At 40.5% G+C, this 22714-nt stretch overlaps 2 long non-coding RNA genes across 7 annotated transcripts; one reads left to right on the forward strand and one right to left on the reverse strand.

Annotated features, from left to right (window-relative positions):
* Positions 1–1541: 1541 nt before the first annotated feature.
* Positions 1542–22174, reverse strand: LOC128791065 (uncharacterized). 6 transcript variants are annotated; one of them, XR_008431962.1, is made up of 9 exons: positions 21520–21688; positions 19568–19632; positions 16448–16571; positions 15237–15390; positions 8830–8929; positions 8501–8734; positions 7929–8055; positions 4972–5064; positions 1542–4394 (listed from the first exon to the last, which is right to left on the reverse strand). It is a non-coding gene; the product is annotated as an uncharacterized LOC128791065 (long non-coding RNA). The 6 variants fall into 6 exon arrangements; XR_008431959.1 differs by lacking the exon at positions 15237–15390 and having other exon boundaries at positions 21644–21723; XR_008431958.1 differs by lacking the exon at positions 15237–15390 and having other exon boundaries at positions 21607–21696.
* LOC128791067 (uncharacterized) lies at positions 21800–22437 on the forward strand. Its single transcript, XR_008431963.1, has 2 exons — positions 21800–22073; positions 22161–22437. It is a non-coding gene; the product is annotated as an uncharacterized LOC128791067 (long non-coding RNA).
* The last annotated feature ends 277 nt before the right edge of the window (positions 22438–22714 follow it).

Raw genomic sequence — 22714 nt, forward strand, 5'->3', positions numbered from 1 at the left:
AGTTCTGGAGAGCCTTGCTCTGCTGGGGCCTTACAGCACCCTTCTGACCTTTCCTTTATCAGCTTCCCAGCCAGTTCATCCTCTGCACTCAGAGTCATTTGGGTGCTCTGCCCGTGACTCTCTGGAGTTGCACGTCGTTCTTGCCTTGTCTTCATGTTCAGCCATCCGTGCTGCATTATCTTCCACTCCTCCCTCTGGGAATAACCAAGGCTTTGACCTAGTGGGACTGTTTGTGTGCTCAAATGTTTTGATGTACCAGACACTGAGCTGCTTGCTCCCAAATCTAAGGTGGCTGGGGATTTCAGGCTGTTTTCAGAAACAGTGCACACACTGGGAAGCATAATCTAACTGAAAAAGTCAGCAAAGGGCACTGACTTGTGCATTTTCAAGTATTTTGTCTATCATCTTTAAAGCCTTCTGTTTTCTTTAGTTTCTAAATAGCTGTCTTTTCAAGTTTGGGATCTGCTATAGAAGATATAGAGCTGTAATAAGAAATATATTTAGATTCATTTCAGAATCCTTGGGGAGAAGGGGATATTCCTTTTTTACTGATATAAGATCTAGTTTGTTATTTCATTTTGAAGGCTGTTCTGAACAAATGGGGGAAATCAGAAGACCGGCCCCACTTTTCCCAAGGTTTTCCTGAATTCACCTTTGGACCGCAACCTAAACAAAATTCTGAGCGCTGTTAATGTTTACACCTTTCTTGCACTGTTAATTTAACTTTCAGCAATATAAAATGGGATAGCAGAAATATTTTTATGTGTTCTTACAATGTCCAAAGTTGTTTGTTACTGTTTTTATTTGAAGGAACTAGACACAATCCTGGCTGCCTTAACCACTGCTTTTGAGAGAGCTACAGCTGAGAAAATCCGCTGCCAGGAAGAAGTGAATAGAACTAACAAGGCTATTGAGCTGGCCAACAGATTAGTGAAAGGTCTGAGGTGAGGTCCTACAGGGCAGGCTAATGAAGCAGCCTACAGAAATCACTTCTTTGTTATACACTACTGATCTGGCAATAACAGAGGCACTTAGCAAAGAACCTGATGAGCTGAAAAAATTATGTCATTATCATTCATTTTTTTCATAATAGAAACATGGTTTTGACCTTTGCATTTTCTTACATTTTTGCTTCATTGTGGTATATCTTAACTGTAAGATTACCTGGTAACTAACTTATCCACCAACATTAAGGGAAGTAGTCAATTGTGGATATTGACAATGAAGGCAATTTATTAAAATGCAATGACTATATTTGTAACAATTAAACAATAGTAATGATTCTGCCCAGGATTTGGATACATAGAATCTAATATAATTTGCACTACTTAGTTAAGCAATATGATAATTCTCTAATTATCTTTCTGAGATTTGCAATGGGTATTTCAGGAGAGAATAAATAATGACAAAGCCATGAATTATCAAAAATCCATATTGTCTGTTGATCCAGGCTGGCTCAAGGGAATCCATACTCACTGATGGATTTTTTCATTTATCATTCATCTACTGATAAGACTGCTTTTTATACACACACACACATACATTTTTTACAGATACTTTATTTTATTGCAACATTCATTTAGGAAATCTCTCATGGTGGCTCACTGCCACTACAGTTTTTGTCCTCTTCTACCCAATACTTTCAAGCTGAGTTTGATAACCAAACACATAGTAAACAGCAAAAATAGAAGATCCATTTGTTATTGAGCGAAATTATATGGCTGAGTGTAGCTAGTGGAACTTAAAATATAAAACAAGGTTTAAGAGTTATTTCTTGAATCAATAGAAAGGATTTATTGACTAAAGGGGAGGGAGGGCAGTGCAGAAGACCCATTGTTTCTGTTTAAAGAAGCAAGATGAATGCATTTAAAATGTTAGCGTCCTGGCTGAAAGTGTAATGTATTTTAGTGATTAATAATGCCTGTAAAACTAAACCATGTACCTAATACAGAATAATAAAATAAATAACATAGCAGACCTCTTTAAAGTGTGACAATAAATGATTGTTCTAATATTTCCTTCCACCTAACATATCATATTGTTTGGTTCTCCCATGTGCCTCCTGCTGGGCCTGACAAGTGCTGGAATAGCATACATAGAGAGATGAAAGGCAAAGTGTGGGTATGCTGGGGGGGAGGCATAATGAAAAATAATCTAAAGGAGGAAACAGAGATGAAAGGAAAGAAGGAAAGTTGAGCCATGCGCTAGATGAAGACAGTAAAATGAGTTTTAATGGAAAGTCCTTCAGCTAGTACCTCCCAAAGCACCAGCCCCATGAAGAAGGTGGCCAGCTCGACAGATTGGTAACGGGAAATAGAATTCATTCCTGTTGTTAGCTGTACCACACTTGGTCAAAGGCACTAATAACCATATGACAGCTATTTAGTGACTTATAGGAAAAAATCGGTTTTAATCTACTCTGTGGTAAACAATAGGTCACTGTTTACTATTAGCAAACAGTGTAATACTGACACTGCTATACTGTCAGTCCTGGCTGTTTCTTTGCCTTATTTTTTTGCTGAGAGGACACTCTATTATTTCTCTAGCTGTATTGTTGTGAGGAGAATTTCTCAAGAAATATAAAAATAAAATTATTCACAGCATTTTTTTATAATAAGCAAACATGCAAACATTTCTTTATTAACTGGTTTTACAAACCCACCTTTACCATGACAATAATAGCAAGTAACCATATATGTGAGTTTTCTTCTAATTCTTAGGGAAAGTGTTGACCAAACAGCAGAAAAGCTGATCGTGTCTAGCCAGGATCCCAGGGAAAAGCTTGCACCAAGTGTCACATCAAATCTCTTATTGACTTTATGGCATAATAGATCCTGCCCAGAAGTTTGTTTTTTTTTTTTCTGCCTTCTTCTCTGAGCCCTGGCACGCAAGGACTGTTCTGGGTGGTTGCATGAGTAGCTGTTACTCTGTACCAAGGAATTCTTTGTTTCTGACAGGTGCCAATTATGCTATGGACATCTGCCCTGAAGGCATTGAATCAAGCTGACAACTCATTTTATATCAATCAAACAACAACCATTTTCAATAATTTCCCATCCAGCTGGGACTGAATTTGCACAAGTGATCTATGTATTAGAGACATTACCAATCCACAGAGACATTCAGAACCATGATTATGTTCTGTTTTCCCACAGAAACTCTTGCATCTGCACGAGAAAGCAACAACTTCTTCCACTATGCAGGAGGATGCTGACAACTCAATTTTGGTCACTTGCTGCCAAGCTCAACTTGCAACAGTCAACTCACATCAGACTGGAAGGAGATTTTTATGCATAGGCTTGCTATTTGCAAATCCTGTCTGTTGATCCCCTAATCGATGTGGATCTGTGAATCTGCAAGGTAATCCTTTCGTATTCACTGCTGTTTAGCCACTGTAATGGGCATTTTTTAACAAACACATAGTAAATGAATGGAAGTTTTAATCCTGTTTTCTCAGTAGAAAAGGAGAGCTGGACTTATCACCAATGCATTATTAGGAACAAGAGAAAATATGATGCAGAAATGTTCCAGATGGTACCGTTTCTTCACTGTGATAGTTTATTTTCAAAGTGGTACTGGCATGAACCCAAATCTCAATCTGCTTTGCACAGATAATACCTTCTTCACAGATATATATTTTTAAAATACACAGTTAATCACAAAAATGCCTGGCACTGATTCAATTCCCTTTTTGACCCATTAAACCATGATGTTGCTGATACAAATTCCTTCAAATACTTTATTTAATAGAATAGTACACTTGGAGGCAAGGAATTAGTAAAACGTTCTTCCGGAATGGACCAAAACATTCCCTTTGCTAGTGTTTGAAGTACCTTTTGCTATCTGACTGGAGCTAGAGGTGACAACCAACCCACAGACCTTGGGAATACGGTTAGCAAGCCAGAGCAGTAGGCAGGCTCACCTTCTTCTCGTATTCTGTCAGGTGCTGTGCCTTGCTGTTTGCATAAGGGGACCAGCTTTTATTATTCTACTCTGTCCCTGCTACTGTGCACCAGGGCAGCACAAAGCAAGATTTAGTGCTTGGATATGGTATTTGCTTGATAGCAATTGTTATAGTTAAGGCTGTGCTGAGACTTCTATCTTAACCTGCTGTTCTCCCATGCTCAGAATATTCTTAAAAAAAAAAAAACAACTCCCTTTCATCTGAAATTTTTCATGCTTGTTATCAGCTGATTTTTTTTTTTTTCTGGCAAGGCTGAATAAAATTCATTCATTCATATTTGAATTATGCAAGGAAGTGGGTGTAAGGAGAAAGGTCTCTTTTTTGCACATTCATAATTCACAAAAAAAGCTGCATATTACAAGCTGAAACTTTCCAGGTGGCTAGTTTTGACTGAAGGGTAGTCTTCATGCTAATTACAAAGAGAGAATGACTGAAAGAAAAATGAAAGAGAAAAATTAAAAATGACACATATTGTGATTAACTCATTTGTTTTGTAGGTGTGTCATACAAAAAATTACATTGTGAGCCACTTAGAGCAAGTTTAAAGTAACAATTTCATTTAAGTTAAGATGAACTACCATAATTACATAATATCAATGTTTTGTGCTGCAATTTCACTAAGAATTTCCCTACAGAAGCTGCAGAAGCTTTTCCTTATGCAAATGCGGAAGCTCACAGTGAAATCAGTGCAGAATCTTATGAATCATTAACTTTGGCCAGAAAGCCAGTCTGGGGAAGGGGGGAATGGCATGCAGTGGCAGCAACTGTCCCTATGCTCTGGGTCTCCCTGAACGCTGGGACTGCTGAGGAAAATAACTCGGGGTTTTTGCAGTTTCTTCCAACTTAATACACAGAGTGTAAGGGACAGCAAACCACTAAATCTTTGTTGTTCTTTTTTCCTTGCTATATTCCCATATACTTGTGGACATAACAGGCAGCACATAATCTGACCAGCACTGTGAGACTGACTCTCCATGGTAAGAAAGGATTGCTTCAGCAGAAGGTACCTGGGCAGCAGAATCTGGGAGTGTTAGAACAGTCTCCCTTAACCCATGGAAAAAAGGTACTGTGACATGCAGCTCCAATTTCTCATAAAACACCTGGAGATAAAATACAAGTATATAAATAAAGCAATATGACTGTAATTTTAAACATCTGAAAGAATAACTGGCAGTGGTTCACATAGCACTGACTTTGCTCCATATGGAGCAAAAATGAGTTCAGAACTTCCCCACTACTATGTTCCCAGTAACCTACTGGAGGCCAAAGAAGGACTGCTGGATTCAGAGCAGGAATCCTCATCTTTTTTTATCCTTTGAATCTTGGGTGAAGTAAGGACAAATTAATTTTTCCCAGTGATGCTGCTTTTTTTTTTACAAAAAGACAAGGGAGTGATTTCTGAGACATACCAGCTTCTGTAAGTAGAAATTTAAAACTTAACCTTTATTATTCCAGGTCCCTATTACAGGAACAAAAGGTCTCGATCCAGTCACTGAGTGGGTGGATGCTACAGCAATTGCTAAATAGAGAAGTGACAGCAGTGCCTGGCAATAATATGGCCACATAAAAAGTCCTTGGTCTTATGTTTATGGTCATCATTGGTATAAGATCAAACCCCAGCACTGGGGAAAAACTGGGTAAGAGTCACATCTGTTTCAATATATAAATTATCTATTTGAATCAAAAAGGGACAAGTGCTAGTGAGAGTAAAACTGATGCAGTTATGAAGGAATGCCTGATATTGCCCAAGGTGTTAATGCCCCAGTAACCATAATAACTCTGCTCAAGCCCTTTCCTACTTTCCATTCATTGCAGTATAATGAATGGGATACCATAAACTGGCATCGTATGTCTTGTTTTTCACCAGCCCTGTACTGGGATGACTCTATAGGTGTGTGTCATACTGCAGGTATTTCTTGTTGGTGGTCCTGTTCTGGCAGAAACTTGGAAGAAATTATTAATCTTGTACTTAACCCAATACTTGCAAGTTATGTTCAGAGTATTTTTAATAATCTGTTATTTTCTTCATCAGGTCTCTCTCTGATTATGTTCTACAAGTATTCAAAGTAGCTTCCTCTGAAAACTCTTCCTGCACCTGTATGATAGTTACATTAACTCACAAGGATTGCAGTGCCCAAAACATGTTGACTCCAGCTGGATTTTTACTTGTCTATTTTTCTTATCTTATTTGTACCCTTGCATGAACTATAGTTCAATGACTGCAATTTGAGCAGTCCTTCCTATCTAGCTGAACAATCTTCCCCAACACACCACCATCCTGATGTGTAATCACTCAGGAGACATAATCATTCACTTAGAACTAAAATAATTCTCCTACCATTTGCTCCTTGCCTCCATTCTGCCCTTTTTCTCTGATTTATTGCACTATATTCCTTATGGAAATATTTTGACATCCATCCCCTCTATTCAAGTCTCATACCCACCCTTGGAGGGAGTGCTTTGAACAGAAGAAGGCCAGGATGAGTGTGTATCTCATATACTCACCCTTTTATTCCAGTGTCATTTCCCCCACCTCCTCATTATATTCTTGAGACCTTCCCCTCCTTCTAGTTTAGCTGTACCTACTATCTTTCCTAGAGCTGAGTCCTCCCTTCCCTCCCCTGCCCCTCTAGTAAATGTCAGAAAATATTTCCTCACAGCCTCTGCTACTCAGGATCGTGTCTGAATATAGGGATCCTGAACCCAAGCCTTGTCTAAGCTCTCTAAATCACTTGACCCCAAAAAGGTTGCCACAGGACAGCACTTGCCTACAGTGCAGGCTGGAGAGAAAGTGCTGTTAAGGCACTGAATTCCTCCAGCTCTGAGATCTGCAGCATATTTAGACTGCAAGAAAGAATTTAGTGAGCCAGAGCACTGAATTGTTACTCGTTAAGCTTAGTCAAAATTACTATGAAATTCCTTAATTAAACAGCTCAAGCTGAGAAGCAAAATGCTTTCTAATCCAGCCACCACAGTGCCCCACTCAGTCCTGTACCTTTGCCTCTTCTTTCTTGCTGCCCTCATGTTGTCATGTTACCCCATGTGCTGCCTGTTGGTTTTGCTTGCTACGAGTGTCCCCTGACCCCCCCTCCACTGCACTGACAAGCAGAAAGCTCTTTATGCCAAGTATTGACCTAGTGGTGTGCACCAGCCCAGGCTGGAAGTGCATCTTGAATTTCTTGCTCCCCCGGGAGCATTTGATTAAAGGAGGATTTTCATGGCGTGTTGAGATTCAGAACGTGGTGCTATTCAGTAGCTGCTGGTGGCAGCTCTGAGCTGGAACACACACTGGGGCTCCACTCCTTCTGTGGCGATAAACTGAGTCCTGGGACAAGGAATTCTGCACGATTTTCCCCCAGTGTGCAGAAGAGCACAAATAAGGCCCTCCTCACACTTGCTGCCAGGCTGCTGTTCCTGAACTCAGGGACACAGGTTTCAGTGATTCTCCACAGAAAGCTTCCACACCTGCTCTCTAATGTGTCTCTTACAGCTAAAGAACTTGAGTCAGCTTCACTGTTATTCGAGATGTGTGAGGTCAGTTTGGAAACTGAGGACATTTAGTGAGTGTCTGCACACCTGCAAAGGGCCCCAGAGCACCTGCAAATGCAGGAGACCTCACAGCACAGTGTGCCTTTTACAGGCCTCAACAGGCTCAGCCTAATTCACAAACATACACATGTGCACCTCAGAGTGCCCACGGGAATACACAATCTAAATTAATTTCTGCTATTATAAATCTTGGAAAACTTCTCTGTAGCCCAAGAGATGGCTCTGGAGTCACAACACAGATGGGTACAGTTGTAAAGAATACAGTCCATAATTTTGTTTCTTTCTTCTCTTCCTAGTGACTGAAGTTTTAATTAATAAAATCTATGCTCACAATGAAGTAGGAAAACAATATTTTAAACAGAGGTATGTATTTCCTTTATTTCCTATGGTTTGATTTATGGATTTGCAAACTTACCACTTCAGCCAGAACTCATAAAGCAGAAAAAATTACTTTAAAGTTGACAGGGCGTTAGGATGAATTATGAATACTTTTTTTGGCTTTTGACAGTAATTTGCTTCAGGATATTCTTCTGGCTGAGAAGCTGTAAACAAGACACAGCAGCAAAAATACAAGCAAAGAAAAACAACTAAAAGAATTAGATCAGCTATAGTATTAATCATTTTGAGGCTGAATTTGGCTCCTTTGGGTCTAAACCAAACTAACTGTATTTATTTCATAATCTTTATTTTTCAATTCATTTATCCATGGTAAATATATCCATGTGTATGCATTCTCCCTCCAAGAATCACTGTGTCTCCATCATGAGGGAAGTAAAATAAAACTTTTTAAATGACCACAAAACTCTTTAATTTATTTAAAGTCTGCAAGAGGGGAATTCTAGTGCTCCATTTTACATATCATGTAAACAAAGCTTTCCCTGGTACATTTTTCCACAACTCCTTATGCTGCTAACTTGTTGAAAATTGTACCACTGTTTATATTATTAAGTGGAGCCCAGGACTACAAGGAGCTGTTGAAATACTCACCCAAGAGAACAGCCAGAACACAGGCACTGCAGTGGATTAGTGGGCAGGATGTTCAGACACTCATTTCCAGCTTGGAGTGGCCACAGCTGACTGCAGTGACATCTGGCCACTGGATGTGCACCTCTCCATGAGAAAGTTGTGGATTCTGAAAAGTATTTTCCAGCTCTGCAGCATGTATGCTGCTCCTTTTTGCTGTGCTCATGCACATGACTGTCCATCTTGTGCAAGCAGTCACTAGACATACAAACCAGGAAGTGGATGTTGAAAGTCATTGTATTATTAAATGCGGAATCATATCTAATTTAATTAAGAGATAAATATACCCTTACAAGTAAGCAAATGTCATCAGGGGATATCAGTTGTACTTGCGTATCTTTCCAGTCATCAGAGTGCTTTAAAAGCCTTCTCATTTATGGACAGTATGTTCCTCTGAAATAGGAAAACAAGGTTTTTTCAGGTGATGCATGAAGCAAGAGTTCAAAGGACTTGACCGAAGAGTATCAGCAGCTAAAAATGTATCCTATCAATAAAATCCTTATGGGAATATGTCATAAGGGTAGTGTTTTTGCAGTTGGGTTGCAGGAATTTAATGGGCAAGGAGTTGAAAATTATGACCAAGACGGCTGGCTCTTGTAGCTTCATGCTTGCTTTGCAGTCTGCATAAAAAATTTGGAAATTATCTTGGAGCTTCACATAGTTATCAGTTCTGAGCTGTCCTAATGACTGAAAGTGAGATGTTTCAAAGAAACAAGTCAATGATGATCCAGGTGTTCATAGTATGCACGTGTTTGCCTTCTCATGGTATTATCATCACTTAGTCGAAATTTAGACAACCTCAGACATTACAAAAATCAGTGTTTGCATTGCAATTATAAAATTTCTTACTTCTACAATCTAAAGATTGCAGAACAACTATTTCAGGAAGCAAACAATAGACTAGAAGAAGGAAGCAAATATTTTGTTAAAATAATTTTTGGGAAAAGCCTTCAAGGATTTTGAAAAGGGCACAGTCCTTCTTACAAAATCCCAGGCAAGGAGATTCCCCTTACTTTGGAAATCTGTAGATTTGAGACATATTTTTCCATAGCACTTTGGGATATCACGTATCACAGTACTTTGTGCCATCACTTTCATGGGTGAAGTAAAGACTGGCAGCAATCTGACTGCTCACTTTGAACTGAACAGCCACATGAGATGCTGACACAGAAAATCACCCTTTGATTTCTCAAGAGTTAAATTGCATCTTCAAACCATGTCAAGTTCCATTTGGTGTCTTTCTAGTGCATTTCTGCCACTGGTTATTCTTTCCCTTTTTTGTTTCTTCAAATAAGAAATGTCTGCATTCTAGCTGCTAATGAAAGAAGAGCATGATTCTGAAATGCTGAGTCACTTTTATACTTTTTTACTAATGCTGGGAAGAAGTGACAGAATCCTGTAGTTAACATGATTCAAAAGACAAGGGGGAGGAGAAGGTGGAGAAAGATTATAGAAAATATATTTATATTGCTTCAACAACTGAATTGTTTTCGGTATAGTGTCATGCTCTCAGTGTGGGGGAATTCTGCATGTGTCATGATTCTACAGATGTTCCTGCACACTACATGCAGCTGCACTATTTGTCATGGGCAAATTTAATAGCAAGATGCTTGTTATGTGCTCCCTCTAATCTTACTTCACAAAAACATGGAGGGAAAAAAGCCCACTCCCTGATAGCTTGCTTGCTTCCCTTCTTTATATAGCTTTTTAAAACACTATAAAACAAATATTGGGAACACCCATCTTTTGTACTAAATTCTGTAACACCTGCAATTACAGCTCTATTACCTTTGCTAGAATGATCTTGTTCTTTCTGATGTTTATAATGCTAATTAAGTAATTTTAAGTATCTGAAGAGGTCATATTTCTAACAGTGGGGGTTCTTCAAGAGCTTGATCCTTCAAAAGGGAGAATAATTTCTGCTAAGTCCTGAATATGTTCTTTTCTGAGTGACTTGCAGGTGAAACTCAGAAGCACTCCATACACCAGCAGAGCCAAGTGCTGTCAGAAATTTTACAGAATCAAACTCAGAGGAGCTTTCCTATTCTTACAATTTTAAAATCCTGGATCCACTCCTCTAGGTATTCTCTGTCCTAAACTTCATTGGTCCACAGGCAGTGTGTTAGAGGGAACCATACCCTTGGGTTCCAGCTTCTTGCAGAGGTATCCAGGAAGTAGAACAAGATTTTTTGCAAATAGAAAAGAGAAGAAAGAAAGAAATACAGGGGTGGGGGGGATGGAGCAGGGGGGTGCTTTTACTTGGACAGCCTGTAACATGCTGAAACATGGGTTGTCTAGTTAGTACCAAGGGATTTAACTGAAGAACTGGCAGTGCAAGGAAAGATTTGGACTTCAGAGAACAAAATTGACAGCTGAAGTAGAAGCACATCCAACTACACCAAACAAGACAAAACTCAAAAAGAAGGTACAGCTGTAGAAGATGTTAAGAGTGTTACACTATCAGTAAGTGTATGAATGGAAAATAGATGTCATAAATGAAAAATTCAAATTAATTACTGCATCTCCCACAGTACAAGAAAGATATTAACCTACTCCAGTGGAGGCTATAGCAGGAAACCTGTGAAGGAGAGGCTGAGGGCACTGTGGTTCTTCAGCCTTGAAAAGGCCAAGAGGGCAGGGGGATCTACTGCTGCCTGGAAATACTTCACTAGAGGCTACAAAGAAGACAGAGACAGGTTTTTCTTAGATGTGCACATGGACAGAAAAGAGGCAACCTGCAGAAGTCAGACTAAGAGAAATTCTGACCAGGGATTAGGAAAAATAATTTACCATGAGGATGGTGAAACATTGGCAGAGGATCCCTGGAAGGCTATGACTCCCTCATCTCCAGATGACAAGGTCTGTATGTCCTCTTCTGGAGAGTAATCACATTTAAAAGATCACCTAGATATTAATATCTACTCTCATAACATTAAAATATAGATGCCATTGAAAAATCACATTTTCAAAATAAATGTACCGTTTATGTACAATTGTATCAGAGGTATTTTAAAGCGTCTTGAATTTTGTACATGGTGAAAACTGTATATATGTAAAATACACAGTCATGTATCAAATTGATGGTAAAGTTCTTCTTGTTTGTAGAAAGATGATCAGATAATTTTGGAAACATGCAACAAGTGCTTCTGTTATTAAAGATGTGCATCTGTGAACACAGTCTGCCAAAGAAAATGGAATATTGAGTCTTTTCAGAAGAATGCTGACAAATAGCATTGAAATATTTAATAGAGATGTGAAGATATTAGTTTCCAGTCTTCAGTTGATTACTTAGCTCAAAAGGTAAATAGGTGTGACTATGGCATCTCTCATTCTGTTTCTAATAAATCTCAAATCATAAATATATGAGATCTAGTTGTGTTTGTGTAGAGACCCAACTTCAGAAATTGTTTTGAACTACCTCATGTAAAACCTGCCTGCTAATGCCTGTCTGTGTGTCTTTATGTCTGATGTATCTTAGATTCAAGTATGTTTCTTAATTATCCTATACCTTTATCAGGTTACACTATGGTCTCCTGCAGGTACAAGAATTTTTAACTTAGCACTACAAACTATAGCTCTTACTTTAATAATCACAGTATTCCTGCTGATTGGGAAAATTATATTGGCAATGAAAATCAAATACTTTTTGTTAGCTGGCCTCCTGATGGCAATGAAGAATTACAAGTCAATCAGACTTTGAATTACTCTAATTCAAAAGAAGTTAGGAAAGTGTGAATGTTTCCAAGATTTGCTGCTCAGTCATGACTCTGCAGTCATAGCAGGATTTGCAAATCCTTGCTCTGCATTTCACAGACTAATCAAAGTGACTTTATAGCCCAATAAATGTGATTTTGCCATTATTGGTAAAAAGCAACAGGGTTTGTATTGAGATGACAGTGTAGGGACTTGGCAATGCTCTGGCTTTTTCTGGGCCTAGATAGATTTTAACTTGGTATAGCTGTGATAGCAATTGTCCAGCTGTGAGGCACCCTTTACTAGATTTGTTTTAGTTTAACAATAGTTTAGGATAATAACAAATGGTTATTCATTGTGAACTGAACTGCCTACAATTCTAGAGTCAGCTGTGGGGAAGACTGCAGACACATCTGACACAAATCAGCCATTTAATCATAGTTAGATTATAGTGTTAAGAAAACATATAAAACTAAATCCAAGCAGACACCAGGCTCAGAAGAAAGACATCCTTCTCCCATAAGTATCACGTGAATCCTGGTGATAATTCATCATAATACTTCCCCGTTTCTTTTGAGGAATACCAGTATTAAGGCCCAAAGGAGAACTGGGGGAATAAGCACAACACCAGAGTAGAGGGAATTTTTAGTATAGCAATTCTAACTCCATTTTTAATGAAGTCTTCCTATACTCAAGTAATTTTGACTATTAGACTGTTTAAAACACTAATTGGACTAGCAATAAATTCTTATATTAATTTATATTCTTTTGCCTTTTGCCAGTACATTTTTGCCAAACAGAAGCCTTAGAGTGTAATAGCACATCATAACATCACCAACATCTTTAAGAACCTGGAAGCTGAAACAAGCATTATAAAGATCCCTGAAGCTCACAAGCACTTTTGGCCAGTTGCAGTCAATGCTGCTGTGCTCTATTTTCTCATGGACAAGCTGAATAAAATCAATCCAGTGAATTAGCTCTCACTCAAGGTTACCACTCAGGAAGAGGTCAGTGTGTTTGCAAGCTGCTGTTTTAATCTAGTGCTACCACTGGCTTACCACTTTCCCTCTGGTCACAGGCTTTTACTGCTGATTTCACAAGGCAGTGCAGTGAGCAAAACCCTCTGAGAACATGAGGCTGAGTGTAAAGAACCCAACTGCCTGTGTAACACTCTCAACTGTCATTTACCTTGGTCTGTTTGAAAGGGTAAAGCTTACTTTCACAGCCCAGTTAGCTCTCCCAGTACAGCACGAACCCTGCACGAGCTCCCATTTATCACTCTGTGTATGTACACCTGTATGTGTGCCCAAGCAGCCCACAGAGCAGTCCTTTGCCTTCAGGTTTTCAGGTCTCCCTTGCATGCCTTCCCAATTCAGCACAGCACAAGGGAATATGGACAAATTTTTGTAGTTCTGAGTGGGTCTCCTTGCTGTAGCTTGAGCTGTTCATGCTGCCAGCTGGCTCTGCTAGGCCCCTGAAAAACTCCCTCATCAGGGAAGAACATCAGTCTGAAATGCTTCCTACAAACTGCATTTGCTCTGAACCAGTCCAGGCTGCTTTCTTGTTAAGGATAGAAAAGTACAACAGTTTCAGAAATATTATTGTGGCTGGGGGGCACATCTGTAGGGACAGCCAATTTTCTCACTCTCTACTCTCCATCTTCGTCTCAAACACTGGGAAACACATCAACTTTCAAAGTAGCTCTTCATGTCCTGAGTGCTGCTGCCACATGTATATATTCTCCCTAGAATGAGCTGAATGGAAAGAGTGTTGTATAATGATCTCTCATTTAGCTTAAAGTGTCATCTTTTCCTTCACTGCATTTTGTCTGTGAGAAGTATGCTGAGTCTTGTGCAGCTGCGTTCTCACTCTTATTCAGCACAGATCTCTTCCAAGCTCTGCACACATACCAAGAGTTTCCTATTCCCTTTGAAAAGAGTGACAAACGGGTACAGAGCAGAGGAGCCCAAAGCCTACATAGATATGAACAGGGACTAGGATGAAAATATTAACCTGATAAAAGAGATTTCTTTGGTTTCTAGTGCATGTGTTCTGAGCTGGAAAATAAAATTCCAAATGGAGAAGAGAAAGGGAAGACAAAGAAATTCAGCTTCAGATGCTGACCCTACTTGTTTTCAGAGCACAGAATATCTACTATACTGAAACATAAGTCAGCCAGCCAGTGAATTCTTGCCCAGTATCCTCAAGGTTATCTGGAAGTCAGCTACAAGCATCTCGCGAGAGAACATGTACAATGACTGACTTCAGCAAGGTGACAAAGACCTGCTCTGGTCAAGGCTGGGATACTCAGAATGCTCACCACCACACATGGCAGGGCCCTGCCTTTCTCACTGAGTTGTGTAAGCAAGTTACAGTTCTGCTCAGAAAAAACACACTCTATTATTATTTAAAAATTAACTGGGGTTAAACCAATTGCCATTGTCAGGCATGCTAACCTTTAGAGCACATCTAGCATTAAATCATGGATATCTATAGGGAGTTCCCTTGGATCATTTGATCAAATTATGCTCTTAAAAGTGCACTTCAAAAATGTCATCCCCGTGTAGGAGGAAAAGAAAGAAAATAAGGCAATGAAATTAATGGAAATTTGGAGAAATGAAATGTTGTCTCATGTATTTTGACAATGTAGGCATCTGTAGGTTTGCCAGACAGATCATCTTCAGATTTGACTTGAGCAAATTAAGCTAGTCTAAAGCACAAGCTACTTGCTAGTAATTTTCTTGGCTTTTTCCTCTTGAACCATTTTACATGTTTATTTACATTATAACAGCATTGGCCAAGCATCTCCCACATTTGAGGTCATTCCCCAGCCTTTGGGAAGAAAGCTGGCATCTGACAGGGCGGCCAATTTCTGGTCATAGAAGTGTTTTAAGTAACAAGGTGTACAGGCAGCAAGAGCAAAGGGGGGAAAGATGTGAAGCTGAAGAAATGAGAGACTACTAAAACAATCGAGTATAGACAGCGAGAGGAAAGAGCAGTGAAATACCTGAAGGGCTCTGACAGAGAAATCCCACTGCACCAACTGCTTAATCGTTACCCTGCTTCGCAAACAGCACACTGTAGGCACCCTTCCTTCGCAGACATCTGCTGCTGCACCCCATTTCTTTCAGCAATAAGATATCAGGCAAAACTGGGCATAGCTGAGGGATCCATAATAATACCAAAAAAGAGAGAAATTATACCCAAGAAAATGTGATGCCCATGAAAAACAATTGCTCACCACCACCAAACCAATGCCCAGTCAGTCCTTGAGCTGCAGTCCCCAGCCAACTTCCATCTCTAGTTTATACAAAGAGCATGATGCCATATGGCAGGGAATATCCCTTTGGTCACTTGGGGTCAACTGCCCCAGCTGTTGTCTTCTCAGCTTTTTGTGCACCCTCAGCCTCATCACGGGTGGAACGATGCGAGGAGCAGAAAAGGCCTTGACTCTGTGTGAGCACTGCTCAGCAATAATTAAAACATCTCCGAATTGTCAACACTGTTTCCAGCACAAATCCAGAACGCAGCCCCATACCAGCTGCTATGAAGAAAATTAACCCAGAAAATCTACCCCAGTCAAAACTAGTACAATCTTAAACTGAGTGTGCTGGGCTGGAAGGTGTTCGATGGTGTTGGGATTTTTTATTTTTTTATTTTATTTTTTATTTGACTGAAGCTTAAGAAACATTTTTACAGATTGCTATAAAACAGTCACATACTTGTAATACTGTCTACCCTCATACAACGTGCTATGATTTGATTTTCCATTATTATGGTGATGTATTACAACACCAAGTAATAAAGACTATAGTGAGTTTGGATTGGAGAATATAAAAACAGCAGTCCTCTTGTTTGATTTTCCTAAATCTCTTTCTGACCTAAGCACCTAAATATCCTCAGTCTGGTCATAATCCACACCTTGACCATATGGTCCTTTACAAGAAAACAAAATAATTCTAGGCAAATAAGACACTTGCCCATATCCATTTCATCTGCTAGATCTTTGGAGGTACAAACAAAACACTGGATGGGAAGATCTGCTAATGCTGATAGTGCTTTAGATCACTCGATAATCTTTTTCCTGTGATAGTTGTTACTGAATGGAAATCAAATGTATGCACGTTAGGACTAGTAACAGATGGCACTTCTGTTCTGTGAGGAAGAAATAGGGGCAAAGGGGCAGCAAAGTTGAACCTCCCCCCTTCCCTGTCTTACCAGGATTCATTGTGTTGCCCTCCTGTTACAGTTGGCTGTGACTCTTTCTTGTTATAAAGAGATGTCAGAAGTTAGAGAGAGACAGACGATAACCTTAAATCCTTTACTGCATTTTACCAGGATTCTGAAAAATAAAAAATAAAAAAATAAAAGCCAGCTGAGGGAGTTGGAAAATGTCAGTGAGGCATTACACAAAGAACTTGATACATTTGTTGACCTTTCTTCTTACTCCACCCTTCTCCTCTAAGATGGATTTAGTAGTAGTGAGTGCTTAGTGCTATAAGTGCTTTCTTAAAAATAATTTAGATGCTATTGGCTGTCTGCCTGCACTTGGAAAACATAGCTGTTTCAATGAGCCCCTGCTGAAACGGAAGAAAAGGGGTTTATTGAAATGCCTCCAAAAATGCACCAAAATTTCATTTTTTCCCTTGTCTGCTGAAACCCATCTTGTTCTTGCTTTTACAGTCTTTTGTTTTATTTTTTTAATTGTACCATTGTATTCAGGGTCTTTTCATTCTTCTCCGCTATTTTACGAATGGCGTGTGTGGTATTAAGAGCTGAAGGCAGAGATGAGAGGAGAAGTGTTTTGAATTGACTAATTTGCAGGCAAGAAATAAAGCTCTTGTAAGGTGGTCCCAGGGGTATCTTTGCCATGAACACTATTTGAAATGACATGTAATCTGGTACATTTCAAAGGCAAAACATTTCCTATTCTAAAGTATCTTCCTGAGCCAGGGTTGGTTTACCTGTTTCCAGAGAATAATAAACTCCACCGAGGCCAAGGAATCTCCTTCTCTCCCCTCTCAAAATTCCTGTTCTTTTTCGAAGGGACAATTGCAGCCAACAGTTTATTTCTGTCCTATCTTTTGCTGCTCTAATGGCTCAGTGCTCACTACTAATACATAACTGAATGCACCTCTGGATTAAATGCCAAGTAACAGAACCCAGCACATCCCTGTACAACACAATAAATAATGGTGTGGATCTCTCATTGTTTCTTACAACAGTGGAAAATTTAGGTCTGGTTCTTACAGACTTTTAAAATTTTAAGCATTTCACCATATAACTTTGATCTGGCAATTTCTTAATAGAAATTGTTCCTCTTCTAGAGAAATCTGAGTTCAACTGACCTTGGAATGTTGTATTAGTACTCTTTCTCAGCACAATTCAGTATTTCTAGCCTTGCTGACATACTAAAAGCCTTACACACAAAAGTCCACATTAATTTGTTAAGGCAGAAATTTCAGAAAAAAATTTATTTGTGTTTAGAATTTTGTCCATACTTTGGTGACAGCTTAGCTGGTCTTATAAACTGACACACTTAATCATCATCTGTGAACATATTCATATACTCTAAGGAATGTTTCTATGTGTATGATTTAAGCTTACAATATTCAGATACTGTATCACATAGTTTTAAGAGATTGTTAAATGTTTTAAATGAGAAAACTGGCCACAAATAAACCCCAAAGCTTTGAGAAAATAAACACTGATAAATATTATGAATAAGTTCTATTGATTTCACAGCTGTTCTGTTCTAAAGCTTTTAGTTACCAAATAACAAACTCATGCTTTGTGAACATTCTGAACTTAGATCACTGTTTCAACATTTATTTGGCTTTCTCTTTAACCCTCCATGAAGAGAAATCAGGGTAAAGTGTGTCTACAATAATGACCCTACATTTTAATATTTTTAATTGATATCATATTTATTTTTTAAAATAAAAAACTTCTGTTACATTGATTTTAAAAATCCACATGCTTGTGCTCAAATGTACTGGCTCTACATATTATTTTTTCAATTGTGAACAATGTTAAATAAATTACATTACTTGAAGAGAGATACTGAAGGTTCCTGGATAGAACAAGCAAAAGAAATCGATTTGAAATGTCCACACAGGAGAAATTTCTAAAGGCATGAAAAGTGAGAAGTTCTCTCCTCAAATGTGAGGTAGCAGAATGTCCAGGATGACTTGTGCTGTCAGTTTGCATCAGCAGTCTCAGCCCTTTGAAGGGCAGATTTTGTACTGTGAGTGACCCTAACGTGTGTTGCGTTTGGATCTCTACCAAACAGAAGACATGACAAATATTATGCCCCACAGACAGGTCTTAGACCTTCATGTTTTTCACGAGGTTCTGTCAACTGTAATTCTTAATTTATGGGAACTTAGCCCAAATGTAACTTGGAACTAAATGTGTCCAGTGTTCACAAAAACTTCCAAAGAAGGCAGTGCAGTTCCCCAGTAGTGTTTATCTTCTGGACTGGTCCCCTTATCAATTCTGAACGACTGGATCAGTCTGGACTAAATACTATTACTAAAAATCATGAAAAAACATAACACCATGAAATAAAAGAACTTTCTGCAAGTTAAGTTAGCAATACTAGTGGTCCTAGAAATTCTACCACAACCAGAGAAATAAAGCAGGCCTTTCCATGACTGCCGAGTGCTGTCACATGTTAACACACCGATGGCATTACACATCCAGCACTCAATGTCTGAGGAAAGTTTCACTGCTTGGCTCAGACAGCTGCCTGGGGAACACTCGCTGCTTTCTGAAATCACAGGTAGCTGCTTGTTCTTCTGTATTTGCACAAGTCATCAACCTTGCCTAAGTATACTTGAGCAACAGATTCAACCCTACTGAAAATTTGATAACCTTCCTCTGACCCAACTACCTCCTAATGCCAGCATAAAGACTTCCATTAAACCCCTTTCATTGCCTGTGTGTAACGTCACCTTCAGTGAGACATTCACTTAATTTGTATTTTTTTCTTTAGATAAATTTCTAACATATCCACTTCAGTATGCATTGAAATATTCATATAGGCAATATGTAGGGAAGCCATCAGCAGGAATCAATTGTTTCACTCTGGGATGCTTTTCAGACACAGGAGCATTTTACTAATACAGAATACCTAGCCAGAAAGCAGCACAATATCCTAGCTCAGCTGATTGATTGAAACTATATTTTTGAGGTTTTTTTTTTTCCTTTGGTGACTCATGTGATGTGGTGCAATTTTAACACTATGTGTAGAACACATGCTTGTTTGAACACTTCATTATTTGGCTCAAAGTAGTACAGCATATTGTTCTGTTTAGGGAACAAGTTTGAATTTACCATTGACTCAGGAGAACTTCACAATGTATCGCTAGGTCAAGGACAGGAAGCTGCAGCAGAAATAGCTATGGAAAAGGCATCAAAAGAAGGCCACTGGGTTATACTTCAAGTAAGTCAAAGCTCTTCATTACATCAGTGCTGCACTGCGGTGTTAAAAACTGAAGCGTTTCAAAATAACGTGCCTAGATGAAAGAGTACTAAATAGTGATTTAAAACTTCCTTTGTCTTTGCCACAAGGGAAGCACATAACTTCATCTCTGTATGTACTGAATAGCACATAAAATATGAATTGCAACTATCTTGCATGTAGGGAGTCAACTAACATATTTTCCCAAGCACATGATATCTGATTTACTAATTTATTATCCATTTTAAAAAATCCTCTAGTAAATAAATGTGTAGCAAAAAGAATTGTTATGCTGTATAATCAGATGAATAGATACAAACAGGGAAGATTGCTGTCATTATGCAGTGTATTGTGCTAAACAGATGCACACTTTTTTTTTTTTTCAAATATTGTGCAATATCAAACTGCTTCCTTATGTCTGGGTTTTTCTTGTATCAATAAAATGTTTGAAATTTCAAATCAATAGCTCCCTGGGAGGCCTATTTTTTCCTCCCTTCTCCCCCCTCTCCCTCCTTATCTCTGAATATTTATTTTGTAGTAAAGTGGTTGGACACATTAGAGAAATTACTGAAGAAAACCAGGGAAGGAAGTCAGCGGGGCTATTGGTTTTGAGAGTGGGGAACCTGCTCCTTTCTCTAAAATGCATCTCATTCCAGAGTGGATTTAGGAAACCTCCCATTAAAATAACTGATAAGCCACTACCTGTAATACTGCCTGCCTGATCACCATGCTGCACTGGATAAATTTGACCAGGCAAGCAAACCACCACAGAAATAAAACTTTAAAAATGTGAGTATTAAACTTCTCATTTTAAAGCCACTCGAAACAGTGAAGTCACTAAAAACCTTCACAGGATATGCAATAGCAAAGCAGAATTAATTTCATTTCTTAAAGATTTGTTCACATATCATAGAGTGACTGCACATCTATCACCAAAAAAGAAAAAAAAATCAAACAAGAACCTACATCTTTCAATTTTAAAGCATCACATACAGTTTCTAGCTAAGTACCTGTCTGTGTGCATGGGAAATGAAGAATTTGCAGTCACTACAGGTAATTACTGTAGTACAGAACAAGAATTTATTTTGGTTTCATCTAGCTTAGATTGGTTCGAGATGCACAACCATGTGGTTTTGTGTCCCTAGAATATCTTTTACATATTCTGAGCATACAGTGCACTGGAATTAGGTCTTCAGCTGGGGTAAATCATTGAGATTCACTACACCAATTTATATTCCTATGGGTTTGGCCGAAAACATTTGGATCATACATTAGAGGGAAGCATAGCTCAGCTGCTAGGTTATCATATTTTCCTCTGTCCTTTTTAATTTTTGTTTTGGAAGACTTTTAATAAAAACAATTTTTCTTACTGACTCTTAAAAGATACTTAAAAACACAGGTGTGTATAGGTAGTAGTTGTAAGCTATGATCACAGATATGGTCAAAGAAATCTAGTATCTCTTTAGAACATAAATCTGTACTAAAGAAAGAGCATCCACCTGAATGCTAAAAAACTCAGCAATTACAAAACAAAAGCAAACAACCCAAACAACTTGCTTTTTCGGCACTATATTCTAAAGAACCTCGTGAAAATTACGGCGGCTTTTCTTCATTTTTTCTCGTATAGAATAACCTCTTCCAGCAATAAAAAAGGGAAAAATCGCCAGCCGCCCGCGCGCCGAAGGGAATGTCACCCAAAGTGCTGACAGACGCACAAAGAAACCCGGGGCCGCAGCCGCGGCCACAACGCGTTTGTCACCAACTTCTGCCGGCGGCTGCGGCCCCGGCCTCTCCACCCGCGCGGCGCCGCCTTCCCCGCGCCCACCAGGTGCGCTCGAGGTGCCGGGCAGGGCCGGGCTGCACCTCCCGGGCCGGCCCCCCAGGCCGGCGGCTCTGCCGGGGAGGTCGTCACCTGCTCGCCGCCCTTCGGCAGCCCGGCCCCGCGGTACCTGCCGGGCGCCCGGGGCAGCCGCCCGTGCCCCTGCCCTGCCCTGGCCCTGCCCGCGGCGGCGGGGCGGCCTGGGCCGGGCCGGGGCAGCGGCAGCGCGTTCCCGGAGCCAGAGCGCCCCCTGCCGGCGCTGCCCCGCGGGCCGCGCCGAGGCGCGGGCGGGCTCGGGGGGTCCGGCCGGGCCCGGACCCGGCGGGGGAGTCCCGCGGGGAGCGCGTTTGACCCCGGGCACCGCTGCGGGGCTGGGACGGCGGCCCCGGCCTCCAGGGGAGGTTTCTCTCTCGCAGACGCTCGTGTGGACGCTGGAGTGCGGGCATACGGGATTCCCCACGCAGGGCCGCACTCCCAGCACCCGCTGCCAACGCCCAGACAGCGGCGGGGAGAGTCTGTAACCCGCCCCCCGACCCGCAGCCTCCCGCCCGGGCGCCTGTGTAAGCCCGGTCATTACCAGTGCGGGAGCCAGCGCGGCTGGAGCGGTGTCAGCGAAACTAAGGCGCATCCTGCACTTTCTTCCGCAGTTTCCACCCGGAGGACAGGGATGTGACATGGGCAGGAGCCAGAGGTCACAGATCTGCGGGGCTGAGGCGACTCGGCCGACGTCAACCCCGGGCGCCCGCCCGTCGAGCTGGGGTTTGTGCCTGGGGAAAAGTACGCAAGGGCTTGAACGGGCACGCTCCGTTAACTCGTTTAAATGGTCACAAGCACACTGCTCTTCCTGAGGAATTACACCTTAAACAGACTTGGCTGTTTAATAAAACAGCCCTGGTCCCCTGCAGCGGTGACCTCTGATCCCAATAGCAATGCAAAGATTTCTTGTAGTGCCGTGCCCGCGCTGCTGTGGCCGAGCGGTGATAATGACCAATGGTCCAGGTGCGACAAACTATTTCAGCAAGAGAGAGGCGGGAAAGTCCTCTCCCACATTTGTGGGGCATTTGGTGGTTATCTGCCTGTGGCAGTGGCCATGCCTGGAGGGCGGAGGGCTCCTCACTGAAGCCGGCATTTGTCAGATGGTGATGGGAGCACGTAGCAAAAAGCTCCTTCCCAACCCCTGCAAGCCAAGCGCGGCGGAGAC

This window comes from Vidua chalybeata, chromosome 7 (assembly GCF_026979565.1).
Source record: "Vidua chalybeata isolate OUT-0048 chromosome 7, bVidCha1 merged haplotype, whole genome shotgun sequence".
Classification (NCBI taxonomy): Eukaryota; Metazoa; Chordata; class Aves; order Passeriformes; family Viduidae; genus Vidua; species Vidua chalybeata.